This window comes from Solenopsis invicta, chromosome 8, assembly GCF_016802725.1.
Source record: "Solenopsis invicta isolate M01_SB chromosome 8, UNIL_Sinv_3.0, whole genome shotgun sequence".
Lineage (NCBI taxonomy): Eukaryota > Metazoa > Arthropoda > Insecta > Hymenoptera > Formicidae > Solenopsis > Solenopsis invicta.
In genome coordinates this window covers 6,038,995-6,051,854 of record NC_052671.1, presented here as the reverse complement: position 1 = coordinate 6,051,854, position 12,860 = coordinate 6,038,995, and the positions used below count along the sequence as shown (strand labels likewise).

Here is a 12,860-nt window from a genome sequence, read left to right as displayed (position 1 = left end):
TTTTAAGTCGCATAAAATTAGGAAGGACTAAAAGAAGAAGGCGTTGAAAAGTTTTTGATAATATTAATAGAAAAAAATATTTTTAGTAATATTTTTGTTGTATTAGTAAAAGTCACGTCGGAAACGACATTGGTTGCGATTTGTCAATCAGATATGGACGTGAAGTGAGCTTGCTTGATGCGATGTATCCCGTAGTTAGCATATTGCGGAACATTATACATATTGTTTCCATCAATGAGATAAATCGTACTAGCAGCATCGTATATGCCGGTACCAAGTTTATCCTAGCCGTAACTAAATCTAAAGTGCGCAGGAGTGCGTCTAGCGTTTCACGAAACTAATACTAATGCAAATAATATAAACATCCGAACATTTGCAACGCAAATATTATTATAGAACTTGATGCGATCTATATAATATTCATTAATGCCATTAATTAGCATCTCCAGCACAATGCGATCTATTCAATACATTATTGTATTGATTCTAATGCGATTGAATTGTTAAGTATTCAAAATGTAATCGAATAGTTACCGAAGTAATATGTACCAAAATATAGTTAATTAATTGTGGAAATTTGATACAGATTCACGGTGAAATTATTCCTAAACGATACTAATGCGAATTAATAGAACATTTATGAGCAGCATTAATTCCTATATCTCTGAATTGCAGTATTTCGCGAAGTGAGTATAGCTACATATATAACAACTTGTAGAAAATGCTGAGAAATAAGATTAACGTCTTGACATTTCACAGCAATAAAATGGGGTACAAAATGATCTAATTCCAGCCATTAAATACCTTTCACAATGCGTGGCTCTGGTTGCGAGTAGAATTTCGTAATTTCATGTTAGAGGGAAGAACTTGCGCCGGACCTTACTTGAGGTTTACGCGAATCTGTTTGTGCACCGGTGCTAGAGAAAGGGGTGCTCTCTGCCCTTCATTCGTCTCGAATTCTATGCGGAGGTTTGCATACAATACCATCTCTCCTGGAATGCTTTCTCTTGGGATTATAGAAACGTCATTTTCAAGCAAGCACCGGCAGACAAAGTGCATCAGCTTGAATTGCGCGATTTGGCGCCGCGCACAAATTCTAATAAGAATAACATATAATTTAGGAAATTCACTCAGTAAACTTTGGTTAAACAACAATTTGTAATAGAATTCGCACGGCTTACATTTGCAATCGTTTTTGAAAATAGAATCAAAGCACATTCGTTGTTTACTGTCCCAAGAAATATTTTTATATTTCAATCTATTTATTACTGATATCGTGTGCAGGCACACACATTTATATATCTTATTAAATACATCCTGCTTTAGTACACCAGCCATACTTGTACAAGTGCAACTTCGTTTGATTAGGTAATGATCCATCCACTTTATTTGCTCGAAGCTTTTACAGCTGATATCACGTTGCTCAATATGTGATACATCTAATTTCCACATTATACATGTTCTCTCTCTCTCTCTCTCTCTCTCTCTCTCTCTCTCTCTCAGTAATACAAAATAATAAGAAAAATAAATAACTAATTCTTTATTTGTTCCGCTATTTTTTGTTTTTTCTCTAATTTAAATGTTTCGATTAAATCTTCGTCATGTTATAAGTTTGTCAATCTTTACATTTATCTTACGAGTAAAGCTTTCCGTTGGGCCCTTTCAGGTTTCAACCGCATATAGTTTTTCCGAATCTATTTCGAAGGAAAACAACAACCTAGAAAAATTTCCGCCTGAGAGTAAGCGGTTCGCTGTGGGCATGAGAATGAATTTTTGTGATTTTTCGTTATATGGACCCTATTTTCCTTATATTTCAGGTTGTAGCTCATGAATGACTGGATCGATTTTCAATTGCAGAGAAACATTTAAAAGCTAAAAATTATACAAAAATAATAAAAAAAAGAATAAGCTAAGAAAAAATTAAAATTAAATTTTAATTGTTAATAAACTTTTATTATTATATTTATTTTTTATTTTTTAGAAGACTCACGATTAGATGACGATGACACATCAGTTCTTTACTTTGATGATCCCAATTTATTTTGTTTCGATGCGCATTGTATTTTGAACAACCATTGCGCATCTTGCGCAGTAAAACCTTGCTTTATAAAATGCGCTTGGTGTAAACTATGTTATTGCTTTAACTACCTGTTTTTTGAAGGGCAAGACGGTTGTCATTTTTGTGAAGAGTTCATTGAATAAATAATTTATAAAAGTTTTTTTGAAAATCGATAATAAAATTATTTAATAGACAACTAGTCGTAAGGCACTAATTATATAATTTCCTGACGTGATTTTTTTCATCTATTTTCAAAGTTTTAAATGACCATCCATTTAATATGCCACCAAATTAAAAACAGCGAAACATTATAATTAATTAGAAAATAAAAAATAAAAAAATTAATGTATTAATAAAAGTTTATTAACAATTAAAATTTAATTTTAATTTTTTTTTAACTTTTTTTCATAATTTTTGTATAATTTTTAGATGCTTTTAAATGTTTCTCTGCAATTGAAAATCAATCCAGTCATTTATGAGCTACGACCTGAAATATAAGGAAAATAAGGTCCAAATACTGGAAAATCTCAAAAATTCATTCTCATGCCCACAGCGAACCACTTACTCTCAGGCGGAAATCTTTCTAGGTTTTTTGTTTTCCTTCGAAATAGATTTAAAAAACCATATGCGGTTAAAATCTGAGGCCCAATGAAAAACTTTACTCGTTAATAATTTTTAAAGTTTTTTTTAGAACTATCAAATGATTTTTTTTTAGAATCATTAAAAGATTTTTTTCAGAATCATCAAATTTTTGTACAAAGAAACATTTAAATATGCATAATTTTTTTTAATAAAAACAAAAAAAAATAACTTGTTCAATTTTAAAAAATTATCTGTTTATTTATTTTTTTCCGTTTTCTTATACATTTTTCTCTGTACTGTCATTTATACTTGTCTAGACAAATGTTTTATTTAAAACACATGTTACGAAATATATATTTTTACAGATAAAACATAAAGATCGATACGATCCTATGACATGACGAAGATACACACACACACACACACACACACACACACACACACACACACATCACTTAAATAGATCGTAGTGCAAATAGTCTGCTCTTCGTGCTAAAGACCTGGGTTCAAATCCGACTGTTTAGAAACATTTGATTTTATTCGATCGCTACCTCTCAGAAGGCAATGGCGAACCACCGAGAGTATATTGTCACGAGAACTTCTTTAAATTAGGCCATTTACAATCGGCATTTAAACTGAACTGTAGGTCTAGTATATCTATGTGAATTGTAAAACAGCTCACACCACAGAAATACACTGAAGGATCACCGCGCTCTGACCAGAGCTTAGGATTGGAGTGAGAAAATTATCACGTATACATTTCAGTGAAATCATCAATACGATCGTATTCCAAAAGGGGTAACGGATAATATATTACTGATAAATCAAAATCTCGATATAAATTCAATAATTAATATCAATATTACATCATAAGATTTGTATACTTTAGCGCCCGGATTAATTATTGAATTTATATGAAGATTTGATATAATAGACTTTCTGTTACCCCTTTTGGAATACGATCGTATTGATGATTTCACTGAAATGTATAAGTAATAATATTGATATGTCCGCATTGGAATGTTCGTTTGTATGCTTATTGGGAGTACTTGGGCGTATGTGAATATTTATCATTCACTTATATCTACATATCTCCGTTCGTCAACTAATTGAGCGTACCAAATATTTACGATTATGTAATTATGCACGCGCCGGAGTATTGAGCGGAATGCGTGTACTTCCGAAATCAGAAGCGCGATGTATATAATTCCAATCGTGTCGGACATTCGTGGCATAATTACCGCAGATTTTCGATCATGCCAAAGATGAACCGATCATTCCTTGTAAATGAGCGCATCTCACCATATCGCGATTGAAAATTTACTAGAAATAAATCTGAGCTTCCTCTCCCCCCTCCCCTTTCTAACTTTTGCTCCGCTATCCTCTCTTATTTCCTTTAGCACTCACACTTTGCCTCCCACTCCCATTCGTGTTTCCATCCGCGTACTCGGCTTTTCTCTCTATCTACCCTTTGTATCGTTTTTTGCATCGCACATCCGCAGGCGTCTGTCCACTATCGTAAATATTGGATATCCATTATGAAATATTGGATGATATCGGATATTCGACGTGCGGCCGATATAGTCCGCAGCCAATACGTACTCGCATTTCTAGCAGTACCGACGTCGGACTCGCGCCAGAGAGGATAGGGGAGGGGGGAGGAGAGAAATTGCTTTGCCTGCGGTAGCATCTTCGATAATTAATATGCCTCGTTGGAATTCGCATTTGACAGAAAAATAACGAGTGACTGGTTGGAAGCGGCGTTATTAGCGGCAGTGAAACCGCAATACGAACATTGTGGTAGGAACGAAATTAATATCAGCGCGAGTGACTGACTAGTTTAAATAGATGTGTCCGTTACATCAACGATACCACTAAAAATGCGCTCGACGTTTTGTTACAAAAGATAAATAAATATATATGTTTTTTTTTCCTAATTCGAAGTGAATAAGTTGATAAGTTGATAAGCATAAATCATGCTGGATTGTCACGGTATAATTTCACTTGAAAAATGTATTTATTTTCATTATTTCCATGTTATTCTAACAATGTAAAACATTGCATTTGTGTTCAAAACGATCGGTTTAAAATCAAATCGTATATCGAATCAGTATCGGTTTATATCAGTCAAAGTATATCAGTCTTAGCATTATATATGTATATTGTAATCCGACTAACAATAAAATAGATATTTAACTCGTAATGTACGATTTTGTTCAATATTAATGTATCAATATTATGCATGAGAGAGAGAGATGGCACAGGGATTTCCCCTATTAGTATTATAATTAAAACAAACTACAGATACGTATCAACAACAAATAATGTAGGAGCACATTTAATAAATATGATAAATATTACAGGAGAAATTCGCGGAAATTATAAATTTTAAAACGTGGGAACTGTAATTATGTTGTATCTAAATATCACCAAATGCGCACATTTTCATAACCAGAGGAGACTTGTCTGTTACCGTAAACACATTAATTCATACCGGTACATTGTATCCGGCGTGTGCATCCATCCCGCTGTTGCGTGTCCATCTCGTTCCGTCTGCACAATGCGACATACCTACTTACAAATCGGTCAGCTTTTCGTTTCGCGTGTTTCATTTCCGAAAGCGTATGCATACAACATAGTAGTCGGTTCCGCGTGAGATTGAAAGATGCAACGTTTGTGTCGATATACAATTCACGCAGTCGCGAGTCGGCGCGAATGTATTGCGTATGCACGTATATATGTAGTGCGTATGCTTGCGTAGATGCATCGACAGGGCCAAATCGAGAGGGTGTACAATGCGTTTGAGTCCGCAAGGACCATACACATAGCGGAAGAGGGCAGAAGGATGTAGCTGTGTGCACGATGGACAATGATGGTGGAACATTTCACTGTGCAACAATGCTTTGCGGCAACAATGCGCAAACAAATGATTCCGTTGTAGCCGTTGTAATTACTGATGGCGTATGTTGGGCATTCCCTCTCTCTCTCTCTCTCTCTCTCTCTCTCTCTCTCTCTCTCTCTCTCTCTCTCTCTCTCTCTCCCTCTCCTCGCTCTCCTCTTGACCGCATAGTCGGTCCTTCTCCTTCTCTTGTCCCGCTTTGATTGCTAAATCAACGCATTTCCGTGAATGCCGATTGATCCAACATGATTCGCTTTGAAGATGTACTTCTTGCGCGGCGATTGAAACTTGCGAAAAGAAAGCGCGAGCAACAATTGAATGCATCTAATTTCGAAGCCTTTCTTCCGCCATAATGGAAGAAGCCATATGACTATTCAATCACAGTCGCAACCCATTCTTTATCCAACCTGGATTTTTATAACGTACATACGTTAAAGTTGAATAAAACGCTATATTAACCACACCTCCAACTTATTAACATTATAATATTAAATAAATAAAATAGTGTTAAATAATTGAAATCTATATTTTTTAGAAAAATTATTAATTTCTTTGTAATTCAATATAACACGAGTGTTGTGATAAAGAAGATAATGTCAAATTTTCCTCTACGAATCTTGACTATTCATATATGCTATTCTTCCACGGGTCTATTGAACCTGTTTCTTGCGCATTCTTATTTATAAAAACATTAAACGTTTCGGAACCGTCGCATATGTTAACATAGTAGATGCATCCCAATTTCACAGACGCGCCACTGTTTGTTCCATCGCACAAGATGTACGGTACTGTATTTGTTTTTTGAATAAAGGAATTCTGTTGTGATCCAGAAATTCACGAGACATGCATACGTAATTCTTTCGGTATGCGAGGCTCTCTTGTTTCTCTTCGTAGACAATATTTCAAGAGCAAAGCTGCCTCCATGAAGTTGAAGCTTTATCTTCACGACGGCAGCTCTCCTACACGGCCAATACATTATGTTTGTTCGTAAACTAGGCCGCTATTTGCTTCTCTAATAATTAAGAAAACCGTCACTTAACTTTATATACATAAGCTTTTTATTACGCTTAATAAATTTGAGAACAGATAAAAGAATACTTGTAATTTACAATTTTAGATTTAATTTATAAATTAGATTTTATATTTTATAAGTTATGTTACATTAACATATAATAATATATGATCTAATTAATTCATTAATTTTGAAATACAAAAAAGATTTCTTTTTCGGATAAAACGACTTTTTCGGAAAAATCTGACGTGTTATAATAATACTAATCTTCTTTAATTTACAGAGAACTTCGACAATGGATATATTACTAGCCATCCGTTCTATCTTCTACAGTAAATAGCAACTTCCGATTTGCAGCCAAATAGGAGGCAATTGTCTGGAAGGGTGGCAGAGGATATAGGGATACAACTGGTAATAAGGTAAGAGATAGTTTAATAACGGGCGGCGTGGCGTAGCGCGACGCCGCGAGAGTGCACACGTGCAACTATCGTCAGCATACGTGCACGTGTATACGCGGCACCAGCACGTTCCACGTCGAGTATCGTGGACAGGAAGGGTGCCGTAGGGTAGTTTGAGGGGAGCGGATACGTAGACGTAACTACGATGCCTGACATCGGGCAATATTGAAGCAATAATCTTGGCTCTCCTTGCCTCCCGCCTTCACCTCCGCCCTCGTCGGGGTCTTGCGACGTTAGTGCGCTTTGGTACACGAAGATATTAAACTTACGTGCTTCCTATGTGCCCGTGCGTGTGTGAGAGAAGGGGTACGTGCGTCGACGCTCACCCTTCGATGTCTCGACTTGTCTCATTAAATGATCTCGTGAAAGGGTATCAACTCCTCGCGTCGCTGTTTCTGAAATAAATAAATAGCAAAATTATATTCTGTCGAAGAAACTAATTTTGTCGTAATACGTTGTAAGTAGAAAATGTGACATGTACATCAAAGTTACGTTTAAATTGATAGAATCGTTTCTTTTTAAGTTGAAGCAAAAATACGTACGACAAAAATAAAAATTTATTTGATTTCAAGAAATGACATTGTCCTTATTTTAAAGTAAATAAATCATTTATTTCAATTACTTGTTTAATTTAAACAAATAATTTTTTAATTTAAAAAAGTGAAAGACTTGTAAGAAATAATTTTGTTGTTGGTCTGGTTTCAAAAATATGTTTCTTTCATTTAAATAGTTTCACACAATAAAATTGTTTTTTTAATTCTAATAAAAAAAACGGTAAAAATATTTCTTTAAATTGAAGAAACTTTTCTTTAACCGTATAACAATACACAAATTTCTTTGATTTAAACAAATTTATTTTTTACTCTAAAAAAAACTTTTCTTTATATTTCTTTCTTATACTGAAAGAAACGAAAAAAATTATTTTATTGAAATATATATGTGATAATAATTATTTTTATGATCCAACATAATTATTTTCATATCTGTATTATTTCAACGAAATTGTCCCTTCTGTGTAGATGAGGAGGGAATTTTCTTTACATAATTACTTAAAATATTGAGACACTTCGACAATTGGGAATGTAGAAAATGAAATTTTTATTGAAAATGGCATTTCCTCAAACGTGTATGTTGTCATACTGTATAAATTGATTCTGAGACAAAATATCAACTCATTCGCCAGCCCCCGCTAGATCGGTGACGCAAAGCGCGCTTGTGCAAAGCCATGGCACTTGATTTCGGCGTTAAGCGCCTCTCGGTGTTAACAGGGACTGATACAGGACGACGCCGCGCCGCGCCGGTGCTATTCGCACGCTGTTCCTAGACACCGCCGTGTATATAAACTTTACACAGGAGAAAATAATTTACCAATCATGCTGATGTATTCAAATGAGATTCAAATTCCCTTCAATATTCAGCGCGCGCTGTTTTACTTTCAAAACGATAAGCTTCTCTCACTGTTGGCGGCTGTTATCGCTCGATATGCGTCCTACATGCTCCGCACCACCTTCTATTATTCATTTTCCTTTGTGCCCCGGCCTTCTTGCGCCAACGCGTTTGCCGAACGCCGTTCTTCTCGCGCCGTTATATCGAACTACCACCAGCGGCAAGTTTCTTCGTTTGAAAACTCGATACAATGGCACGTCGCGCCCGCCGCGCCGCGGCGCGCCTCGTATTGCCGCTTATGAAATAAATCAGGCGGCCCGTATCGCATTTTGCCCAAGTTTCAAATGTGCATCGTGGCGCGCGACACTTTATGATATTGCCTCTCCATTGACTGCATAAATTTTCCAAACTGTCATCATTTCCGAAAATTGTGTCGCACAATGCATTCAGGGTATTCGTGTCATGAAAATTATACTTTTATGACATAATTCGCCGTTAATTGTTTCGGTGATTTGTGCATGTATAACAAATTGGTCTTCCATGTATCACACGCGCGGAATAGAATTCGGTGGAAATATCTCGCCCTCTCTCACGCGCGAATGCGTATTTCGGACGGAATGGATTGTAGAAATTGCACGGACGGCCATCGATTGATTTTGCAGGTGCCCTGAAAACATGTTATTTCGAGCGAAATGGCATGTAGATCTCTACGTTCGGGAGAATACCATTGGATGGCCTGGACCGTAATGATCTTCGGCTTGGAGCCGACTGAAAATTCATGACATCGATATTCGCGGTTTTGCATACGGAATCAGGCGCATTTGGCCGAGGCGCAAAGCTCTACGCGAAAAGGGAAGGGACGACTTGACTCGACTCGACTCGACTCGAATCGGCGCGGCGCGGCGCACGGCGGCACGTAGGAAACGCGAGGTGAAAGCGTGGTGAAGAAAATCGGCAACGATTCTCGCAAAATTATTCGCGAGCGGCGCTCGTGCGAGCTGGCAAGCCAAAAATTGCACTCTCCGCGTGCGGTAAACCACCGTTTCTGAAAACTCTTCGACGAGCGTTCGCGTTATCTCGCGCGGCGCAAAACGCGAACGCCCACTTATACCTTAGGAAACGCGATTTCGGAATTCCGTCGGGTTTAGCAGCTTTATTCGACCTTAAATTCCCGGCCCACTTGGCCGTCTCGCTTGTGTGTACACCGGTTTAGCATGCCAACTACAAGGAAATTTCCACCCCGCCAGACGCAACGATGCCCACGGAAATACGAAGGCAGCCACTTGTTCGCCTCGGCGGAACAACTAATCGTCGAAAACCTGCACCGGAATTTCTGCGAACCAAGAACGACGAAACAAGATAAATTTTCATTCGTACGTGAATTCCGCGAAAACGGCGGTCGATGTCGCTTCTTCGATTGCCGAGGGAGAAGTTTCAACAAAGTTTATAAATTACACTTGGAATTTAGTTACGCAATTTCACGAGTATATGTATTTTCAATGGAGTAACGAATGATGGCTGTCGTTGATAATGTTTCGCAATTACATTGTTCGCGGATGCCTCGTAGTTTTAATTTTGTCTCGTGTTGACGCATCGCGAATGGATCGCGTGCTGAAATTTGTCAAAACAAATGGTTCCTCTGTTCAATGGAGTATCGATCTTTTTTTCTCGTCGTCAGACTCGCCGGCAGACGCGATATCAATTTCTATTATCATTTCCCGTCCCGTACAGTCGCGCAACTCGATTACTCGAATAGGAAATTCTGGCGGGCTGAAACTCAGCGAACCGCATGACCCACATGCAGGGAAAGGATTTCAGGAATGTGTGAGTGATCACCGTGTGCCAGAGGAATATATTGGAAGTGACTACCTTGATTTCTCCTGGATGTCACGAAGATTACCCTATCTGCTTTCGCGAACCGTCGAATTTCTCTCAGACAATTCGCCAAATAAAATCCAATCTTGTCGACGCGCGCGGCCATGACCGTGTAAGACATGAATAAAACACGAGAGCGCATAAAATCTTGAAGACAATAGCGAAGCACGCGCAGGATGTGAAATAAGTTTAAGATTTGCAAGCTCCAGAGGCTTCGGAATGCATCGCAATCAAATTTTACCGTTAATACCATTCAATTTCAGTTAGGGAGAACAGATGTCAGTGATACGATGTAAAATGATTGAAAAATAATGGATGTTTATAAATATTATAAAAAAGTTTCAAAATGTTGAACAGATGTGCATCTACAGATGTTTAATGTACTCTCATACGGATGCAAGAGTAAAGCAAAAAATCTGCACTTAATACTTGAGTTTAGCTTAATCGGATTTAATGTGGGTTATTATCGCGCTGTATATTTAAAGCAATTCGATTACTTGCGCCAAACTCCAATCAACTGGCAATATCAGCGTGAGTTGTGGAGAAGTGCGTATGAAAAAATGATTCCATGAACGGTCACTGTCGTCGAAATATATGAAATCGATAACTACGATTTCCCATCGGACTCGATTTTCTTGCTTCCACGCTGCGTTAGACAAAATATCGAACTCCATTCTCCGCTCGATTCCACCTTCGTCTTCTCTCTCGTCGAAATTGTATCGTATTTGCGATCGAGCATAGACTAGGGCGTAGAAGGCAATTGGAACAGCAGGGAAAGGGGGGGGGGGAGTTTTGGGAGTTAGAGGAAGAAGGTCGCTGTCGAGGAGGTGGGGAATTTGACGGTGAATCTTTTTCTTTTACGTTCGTTTCTTTTTTTTTTTTCTTAGAAGACGGATGCGCGCAGAGGAAAGTTGAATCCGCGACGAAATCCTCCAGGGCTTTGAGACACCCGATGGTAATCTAGTCACATATAAGCGTAAAGGTGTCAAAAAAGGGTCGCGAGAAAAAGAAGCAATAGGCAGGTTCGTGAGAGGCACGATGGCGAGCGCAAAAAGGGACAAAAAGAGTCGTCTTCCTTCGCCGAATTAACCGCACCATAATTCGAAGTCTTATTACACTTGCACCGCGAAGTACAATTTTTTGTCCGTTACATCGTTCACGAAAGACGTGAAAAGAGCCACTGTTTCCGTCTCGAGGAGATTCGCTTCCGCTCTTTTACCATCACGGTCGAGCGTCTCGAAAACTAAATCAGACTGCTCGTAAACCGAGTTGTATTGTTTTAGCTTTATTTTTCTCTCATTGTAATTAATTAAGAGTGGCATATTACTAAAATAACAATGGCCTCAACACAGCTATTTATTTCCGTGACAAGAGATTTATTAAGGATTGATTAAGCGCGGGGGCACTGCTTCTATTTAAAAACACATTTAATATTTCTTGTTTCCTATAAAAACTATTCCAACCTGAAAATAGTCACATAATTTATTTGCCATTACCTGTTTTATAATTTATTCAAACTTACTTAAACTCGATTCTATTTCTTAAAGTAAGAAGAAATGAAAGAAACAGACACGGATTCTTGATCAGTAACAAAAATTGCTATACTGAATTTCATTTTTTCGCTACTGGATTATAAGAAAACATCTCGGATGATTACTCGCTAATTAAAAAAAAATCTGAAAGTAGGGCGAATCAACAGATGCGCGCGACGATCGGGATCTTCGATTTACAATGGCACGTTCGAACACTCTAACGGCACGTTCGAACACTCTAACGCCGCATGCAATTCCGTTCGTCGACGGAGTTCCCTTCACACCGATGACCTTTCGTTCCCTCTCGCTACTAGTCAGGTAACCGCTGAAACACACTTCAGGGGACGAATGGGTTGAAAGATGGCCGACTGTCGCGCGACACCGGGGAGGACAGGATGCACGCTGGTATACGAACCAGAAGTTCATGGAACTTTCGGTGCATTGTTGTGGCGGGCACGACGTCGAACTTGGCAGCGGTTCCGGAAAAGAGAGATGCCTCAAGAGGGCGAGCGGCGGCGAGGGTTGGTCCCGAGCGAGAAAACGACGGCGCCGGTATACAATACGCGTGCAGACGTCGTCGTTGTCGTCGATACGCGCGCGGGCTTTGCGTAAGGAGATGAAATTATTGACGAAAACTTTCGTACTTTCGACCGGTCGAAAACAAAAGACGCCGGCGCGCGCGTGTATGAAGAGCGTTGTCCGATTACGATAAGCCTCCGTTGTCGGGTGATTTATCGATTTATTTTCTTCGTACTATCGAGCGATTGAAATTCAGTGCAGCTTTTACGCGCGGCTTATTGTACGTCCTTTCTACGTAATATCGATTGGTGCCGAGACAGTCGACGACGACGACGTTAACAAACTGCATCGAAGTTGCACCGTAAGATGATACCGAAAGTTCGGTGCGCGCGTCCTTTTACATTACAAAAGATAAATCGTTTAAAGGAGCGACCGAACGTTTTGACGCGGTAGATTGGAATCAGCCCGTAGATCGCAACGGTGTAATTATAATTTTATGCATCGGCGTAAAATTAAATCAGCTTAAACCAAATGAAAA

At 38.4% G+C, this 12,860-nt stretch overlaps 2 protein-coding genes across 5 annotated transcripts in view; one reads left to right on the top strand and one right to left on the bottom strand.

Annotated features, from left to right (window-relative positions):
* LOC105196796 (bifunctional heparan sulfate N-deacetylase/N-sulfotransferase) overlaps nucleotides 1-12,860 on the bottom strand; it is a 317,002-nt gene that overhangs the window by 178,927 nt on the left and 125,215 nt on the right. Inside the window, exon 2 of the mRNA XM_039452718.1 lies at nucleotides 7,280-7,405. The gene's annotated coding sequence lies outside the window, so the exon portion shown is untranslated. The remainder of the gene's footprint in view (nucleotides 1-7,279; nucleotides 7,406-12,860) is intronic.
* LOC120358431 overlaps nucleotides 1-12,860 on the top strand; it is a 163,571-nt gene that overhangs the window by 62,617 nt on the left and 88,094 nt on the right. For all 4 annotated transcript variants that reach the window (XR_005575389.1, XR_005575388.1, XR_005575391.1 and 1 more), the window contains exon 3: nucleotides 6,836-6,971. The gene's annotated coding sequence lies outside the window, so the exon portion shown is untranslated. The remainder of the gene's footprint in view (nucleotides 1-6,835; nucleotides 6,972-12,860) is intronic.